This window comes from Salvelinus alpinus, chromosome 5 (genome assembly GCF_045679555.1).
Source record: "Salvelinus alpinus chromosome 5, SLU_Salpinus.1, whole genome shotgun sequence".
Classification (NCBI taxonomy): Eukaryota; Metazoa; Chordata; class Actinopteri; order Salmoniformes; family Salmonidae; genus Salvelinus; species Salvelinus alpinus.
In genome coordinates, this window is record NC_092090.1 from 7,512,916 (window position 1) to 7,520,509 (window position 7,594).

Sequence of the window (7,594 nt, forward strand, 5' to 3'; positions counted from 1 at the left end):
ATACCAGGAGGAAAGTCAACGACCTAGCTAATTGAGTTAGGTTATATCGTATGATACCAGGAGGAGAGTCAACGACCTAGTTAATTGAGTTAGGTTATATCGTATGATACCAGGAGGAGAGTCAGCGACCTAGCTAATTGAGTTAGGTTATATCGTATGATACCAGGAGGAGAGTCAACGACCTAGTTAATTGAGTTAGGTTATATCATATGATACCAGGAGGAGAGTCAGCGACCTAGCTAATTGAGTTAGGTTATATCACATGATACCAGGAGGTTAAATCGTATGATACCAGGAGGAAAGTCAACGACCTAGCTAATTGAGTTAGGTTATATCTTATGATACCAGGAGGTTAAATCATATGATACCAGGAGGAGAGTCAACGATCTAGCTAATTGAGTTAGGTTATATCATATGATACCAGGAGGAAAGTCAACGACCTAGCTAATTGAGTTAGGTTATATCATATGATACCAGGAGGAAAGTCAATGACCTAACTAATTGAGTTAGGTTATATCATATGATACCAGGAGGTTATATCATATGATACCAGGAGGAAACAACCTAGCTAATTGAGTTAGGTTATATCATATGATACCAGGAGGAAACGACCTAGCTAATTGAGTTAGGTTATATCATATGATACCAGGAGGAAAGTCAACGACCTAGCTAATTGAGTTAGGTTATATCATATGATACCAGGAGGAAAGTCAACGACCTAGCTAATTGAGTTAGGTTATATCATATGATACCAGGAGGAAAGTCAACGACCTAGCTAATTGAGTTAGGTTATATCATATGATACCAGGAGGAAAGTCAACGACCTAGCCAATTGAGTTAGGTTATATCATATGATACCAGGAGGTTAAATCATATGATACCAGGAGGAGAGTCAACGATCTAGCTAATTGAGTTAGGTTATATCATATGATACCAGGAGGAGAGTCAACGACCTAGCTAATTGAGTTAGGTTATATCATATGATACCAGGAGGAAAGTCAATGACCTAGCTAATTGAGTTAGGTTATATCATATGATACCAGGAGGTTATATCATATGATACCAGGAGGAGAGTCAACGACCTAGCTAATTGTGTTAGGTTATATCGTATGATACCAGGAGGAAAGTCAACAACCTGGCTAATTGAGTTAGGTTATATCATATGATACCAGGAGGAGAGTCAACGACCTAGCTAATTGAGTTAGGTTATATCATATGATACCAGGAGGAAAGTCAACGACCTAGCTAATTGAATTAGGTTATATCATATGATACCAGGAGGAAAGTCAACGACCTAGCTAATTGAGTTAGGTTGTATCATATGATACCAGGAGGAAAGTCAACGACCTAGCTAATTGAGTTAGGTTATAGCATATGATACCAGGAGGAGAGTCAACGACCTAGCTAATTGAGTTAGGTTATATCGTATGATACCAGGAGGAAAGTCAACGACCTAGCTAATTGAGTTAGGTTATATCGTATGATACCAGGAGGAAAGTCAACGACCTAGCTAATTGAGTTAGGTTATATCGTATGATACCAGGAGGAAAGTCAACAACCTAGCTAATTGAGTTAGGTTATATCATATGATACCAGGAGGAGAGTCAACGACCTAGCTAATTGAGTTAGGTTATATCATATGATACCAGGAGGAGAGTCAACGACCTAGCTAATTGAGTTAGGTTATATCGTATGATACCAGGAGGAGAGTCAACGACCGAGCTAATTGAGTTAGCTTATATCACATGATACAAGGAGGAAAGTCAACGACCTAGCTAATTGAGTTAGGTTATATCATATGATACCAGGAGGAGAGTCAACGACCTAGCTAATTGAGTTAGGTTATATCATATGATACCAGGAGGAAAGTCAACGACCTAGCTAATTGAGTTAGGTTATATCATATGATACCAGGAGGAGAGTCAACGACCTAGCTAATTGAGTTAGGTTATATCATATGATACCAGGAGGAGAGTCAACGACCTAGCTAATTGAGTTAGGTTATATCATATGATACCAGGAGGAGAGTCAACGACCTAGCTAATTGAGTTAGGTTATATCATATGATACCAGGAGGAAACGACCTAGCTAATTGAGTTAGGTTATATCATATGATACCAGGAGGAGAGTCAACGACCTAGCTAATTGAGTTAGGTTATATCATATGATACCAGGAGGAAACGACCTAGCTAATTGAGTTAGGTTATATCATATGATACCAGGAGGAGAGTCAACGACCTAGCTAATTGAGTTAGGTTATATCATATGATACCAGGAGGAGAGTCAACGACCTAGCTAATTGAGTTAGGTTATATCATATGATACCAGGAGGAAAGTCAACGACCTAGCTAATTGAATTAGGTTATATCATATGATACCAGGAGGAAAGTCAACGACCTAGCTAATTGAGTTAGGTTATATCATATGATACCAGGAGGAGAGTCAACGACCTAGCTAATTGAGTTAGGTTATATTGTATGATACCAGGAGGAAAGTCAACGACCTAGCTAATTGAGTTAGGTTATATCGTATGATACCAGGAGGAGAGTCAACGACCTAGCTAATTGAGTTAGGTTATATCGTATGATACCAGGAGGAAAGTCAACGACCTAGCTAATTGAGTTAGGTTATATCATATGATACCAGGAGGAGAGTCAACGACCTAGCTAATTGAGTTAGGTTATATCATATGATACCAGGAGGAGAGTCAACGACCTAGCTAATTGAATTAGGTTATATCATATGATACCAGGAGGAAAGTCAACGACCTAGCTAATTGAGTTAGGTTATATCATATGATACCAGGAGGAGAGTCAACGACCTAGCTAATTGAGTTAGGTTATATCATATGATACCAGGAGGAGAGTCAACGACCTAGCTAATTGAGTTAGGTTATATCATATGCTACCAGGAGGAGAGTCAACGACCTAGCTAATTGAGTTGGGTTATATCATATGATACCAGGAGGAGAGTCAACGACCTAGCTAATTGAGTTGGGTTATATCATATGATACCAGGAGGAGAGTCAACGACCTAGCTAATTGAGTTAGGTTATATCATATGATACCAGGAGGAAACGACCTAGCTAATTGAGTTAGGTTATATCATATGATACCAGGAGGAGAGTCAACGACCTAGCTAATTGAGTTAGGTTATATCATATGATACCAGGAGGAAACGACCTAGCTAATTGAGTTAGGTTATATCATATGATACCAGGAGGAGAGTCAACGACCTAGCTAATTGAGTTAGGTTATATCATATGATACCAGGAGGAGAGTCAACGACCTAGCTAATTGAGTTAGGTTATATCATATGATACCAGGAGGAAACGACCTAGCTAATTGAGTTAGGTTATATCATATGATACCAGGAGGAGAGTCAACGACCTAGCTAATTGAGTTAGGTTATATCATATGATACCAGGAGGAAACAACCTAGCTAATTGAGTTAGGTTATATCATATGATACCAGGAGGAGAGTCAACGACCTAGCTAATTGAGTTAGGTTATATCATATGATACCAGGAGGAGAGTCAACGACCTAGCTAATTGAGTTAGGTTATATCATATGATACCAGGAGGAAACGACCTAGCTAATTGAGTTAGGTTATATCATATGATACCAGGAGGAGAGTCAACGACCTAGCTAATTGAGTTAGGTTATATCATATGATACCAGGAGGTTATATCATATGATACCAGGAGGAGAGTCAACGACCTAGCTAATTGAGTTAGGTTATATCATATGATACCAGGAGGAAACGACCTAGCTAATTGAGTTAGGTTATATCATATGATACCAGGAGGAGAGTCAACGACCTAGCTAATTGAGTTAGGTTATATCATATGATACCAGGAGGTTATATCATATGATACCAGGAGGAAAGTCAACGACCTAGCTAATTGAGTTAGGTTATATCATATGATACCAGGAGGAAAGTCAACGACCTAGCTAATTGAGTTGGGTTATATCATATGATACCAGGAGGAGAGTCAACGACCTAGCTAATTGAGTTAGGTTATATCATATGATACCAGGAGGAAAGTCAACGACCTAGCTAAATGAGTTAGGTTATATCATATGATACCAGGAGGAAAGTCAACGACCTAGCTAATTGAGTTAGGTTATATCATATGATACCAGGAGGAGAGTCAACGACCTAGCTAATTGAGTTAGGTTATATCATATAATACCAGGAGGAAACGACCTAGCTAATTGAGTTAGGTTATATCATATGATACCAGGAGGAGAGTCAACGACCTAGCTAATTGAGTTAGGTTATATCATATGATACCAGGAGGAAACGACCTAGCTAATTGAGTTAGGTTATATCATATGATACCAGGAGGAGAGTCAACGACCTAGCTAATTGAGTTAGGTTATATCATATGATACCAGGAGGAGAGTCAACGACCTAGCTAATTGAGTTAGGTTATATCATATGATACCAGGAGGAAACGACCTAGCTAATTGAGTTAGGTTATATCATATGATACCAGGAGGAGAGTCAACGACCTAGCTAATTGAGTTAGGTTATATCATATGATACCAGGAGGAAACAACCTAGCTAATTGAGTTAGGTTATATCATATGATACCAGGAGGAGAGTCAACGACCTAGCTAATTGAGTTAGGTTATATCATATGATACCAGGAGGAAACGACCTATCTAATTGAGTTAGGTTATATCATATGATACCAGGAGGAGAGTCAACGACCTAGCTAATTGAGTTAGGTTATATCATATGATACCAGGAGGTTATATCATATGATACCAGGAGGAGAGTCAACGACCTAGCTAATTGAGTTAGGTTATATCATATGATACCAGGAGGTTATATCATATGATACCAGGAGGAAAGTCAACGACCTAGCTAATTGAGTTAGGTTATATCATATGATACCAGGAGGAAAGTCAACGACCTAGCTAATTGAGTTGGGTTATATCATATGATACCAGGAGGAGAGTCAACGACCTAGCTAATTGAGTTAGGTTATATCATATGATACCAGGAGGTTATATCATATGATACCAGGAGGAAAGTCAACGACCTAGCTAATTGAGTTAGGTTATATCATATGATACCAGGAGGAAAGTCAACGACCTAGCTAATTGAGTTGGGTTATATCATATGATACCAGGAGGAGAGTCAACGACCTAGCTAATTGAGTTAGGTTATATCATATGATACCAGGAGGAAAGTCAACGACCTAGCTAAATGAGTTAGGTTATATCATATGATACCAGGAGGAAAGTCAACGACCTAGCTAATTGAGTTAGGTTATATCATATGATACCAGGAGGAGAGTCAACGACCTAGCTAATTGAGTTAGGTTATATCATATGATACCAGGAGGAAACGACCTAGCTAATTGAGTTAGGTTATATCATATGATACCAGGAGGAGAGTCAACGACCTAGCTAATTGAGTTAGGTTATATCATATGATACCAGGAGGAAACGACCTAGCTAATTGAGTTAGGTTATATCATATGATACCAGGAGGAGAGTCAACGACCTAGCTAATTGAGTTAGGTTATATCATATGATACCAGGAGGAGAGTCAACGACCTAGCTAATTGAGTTAGGTTATATCATATGATACCAGGAGGAAACGACCTAGCTAATTGAGTTAGGTTATATCATATGATACCAGGAGGAGAGTCAACGACCTAGCTAATTGAGTTAGGTTATATCATATGATACCAGGAGGAGAGTCAACGACCTAGCTAATTGAGTTAGGTTATATCATATGATACCAGGAGGAAACGACCTAGCTAATTGAGTTAGGTTATATCATATGATACCAGGAGGAGAGTCAACGACCTAGCTAATTGAGTTAGGTTATATCATATGATACCAGGAGGTTATATCATATGATACCAGGAGGAGAGTCAACGACCTAGCTAATTGAGTTAGGTTATATCATATGATACCAGGAGGTTATATCATATGATACCAGGAGGAAAGTCAACGACCTAGCTAATTGAGTTAGGTTATATCATATGATACCAGGAGGAAAGTCAACGACCTAGCTAATTGAGTTGGGTTATATCATATGATACCAGGAGGAGAGTCAACGACCTAGCTAATTGAGTTAGGTTATATCATATGATACCAGGAGGAAAGTCAACGACCTAGCTAAATGAGTTAGGTTATATCATATGATACCAGGAGGAAAGTCAATGACCTAGCTAATTGAGTTAGGTTATATCATATGATACCAGGAGGGGAGTCAACGACCTAGCTAATTGAGTTAGGTTATATCATATGATACCAGGAGGAGAGTCAACGACCTAGCTAATTGAGTTAGGTTATATCATATGATACCAGGAGGAAAGTCAACGACCTAGCTAATTGAGTTAGGTTATATCATATGATACCAGGAGGAAAGTCAACGACCTAGCTAATTGAGTTAGGTTATATCATATGATACCAGGAGGAAAGTCAACGACCTAGCTAATTGAGTTAGGTTATATCATATGATACCAGGAGGAAAGTCAACGACCTAGCTAATTGAGTTAGGTTATATCATATGATACCTGGAGGTTAAATCATATGATACCAGGAGGAGAGTCAACGATCTAGCTAATTGAGTTAGGTTATATCATATGATACCAGGAGGAAAGTCAACGACCTAGCTAATTGAGTTAGGTTATATCATATGATACCAGGAGGAAAGTCAATGACCTAGCTAATTGAGTTAGGTTATATCATATGATACCAGGAGGTTATATCATATGATACCAGGAGGAGAGTCAACGACCTAGCTAATTGAGTTAGGTTATATCATATGATACCAGGAGGAGAGTCAACGACCTAGCTAATTGAGTTAGGTTATATCATATGATACCAGGAGGAGAGTCAACGACCTAGCTAATTGAGTTAGGTTATATCATATGATACCAGGAGGAAAGTCAACGACCTAGCTAATTGAGTTAGGTTATATCATATGATACCAGGAGGAAAGTCAACGACCTAGCTAATTGAGTTAGGTTATATCATATGATACCAGGAGGAGAGTCAACGACCTAGCTAATTGAGTTAGGTTATATTGTATGATACCAGGAGGAAAGTCAACGACCTAGCTAATTGAGTTAGGTTATATCGTATGATACCAGGAGGAAAGTCAACGACCTAGCTAATTGAGTTAGGTTATATCGTATGATACCAGGAGGAGAGTCAACGACCTAGTTAATTGAGTTAGGTTATATCGTATGATACCAGGAGGAGATTCAGCGACCTAGCTAATTGAGTTAGGTTATATCGTATGATACCAGGAGGAGAGTCAACGACCTAGTTAATTGAGTTAGGTTATATCATATGATACCAGGAGGAGAGTCAGCGACCTAGCTAATTGAGTTAGGTTATATCACATGATACCAGGAGGTTAAATCGTATGATACCAGGAGGAAAGTCACCGACCTAGCTAATTGAGTTAGGTTATATCATATGATACCAGGAGGTTAAATCATATGATACCAGGAGGAGAGTCAACGATCTAGCTAATTGAGTTAGGTTATATCATATGATACCAGGAGGAAAGTCAACGACCTAGCTAATTGAGTTAGGTTATATCATATGATACCAG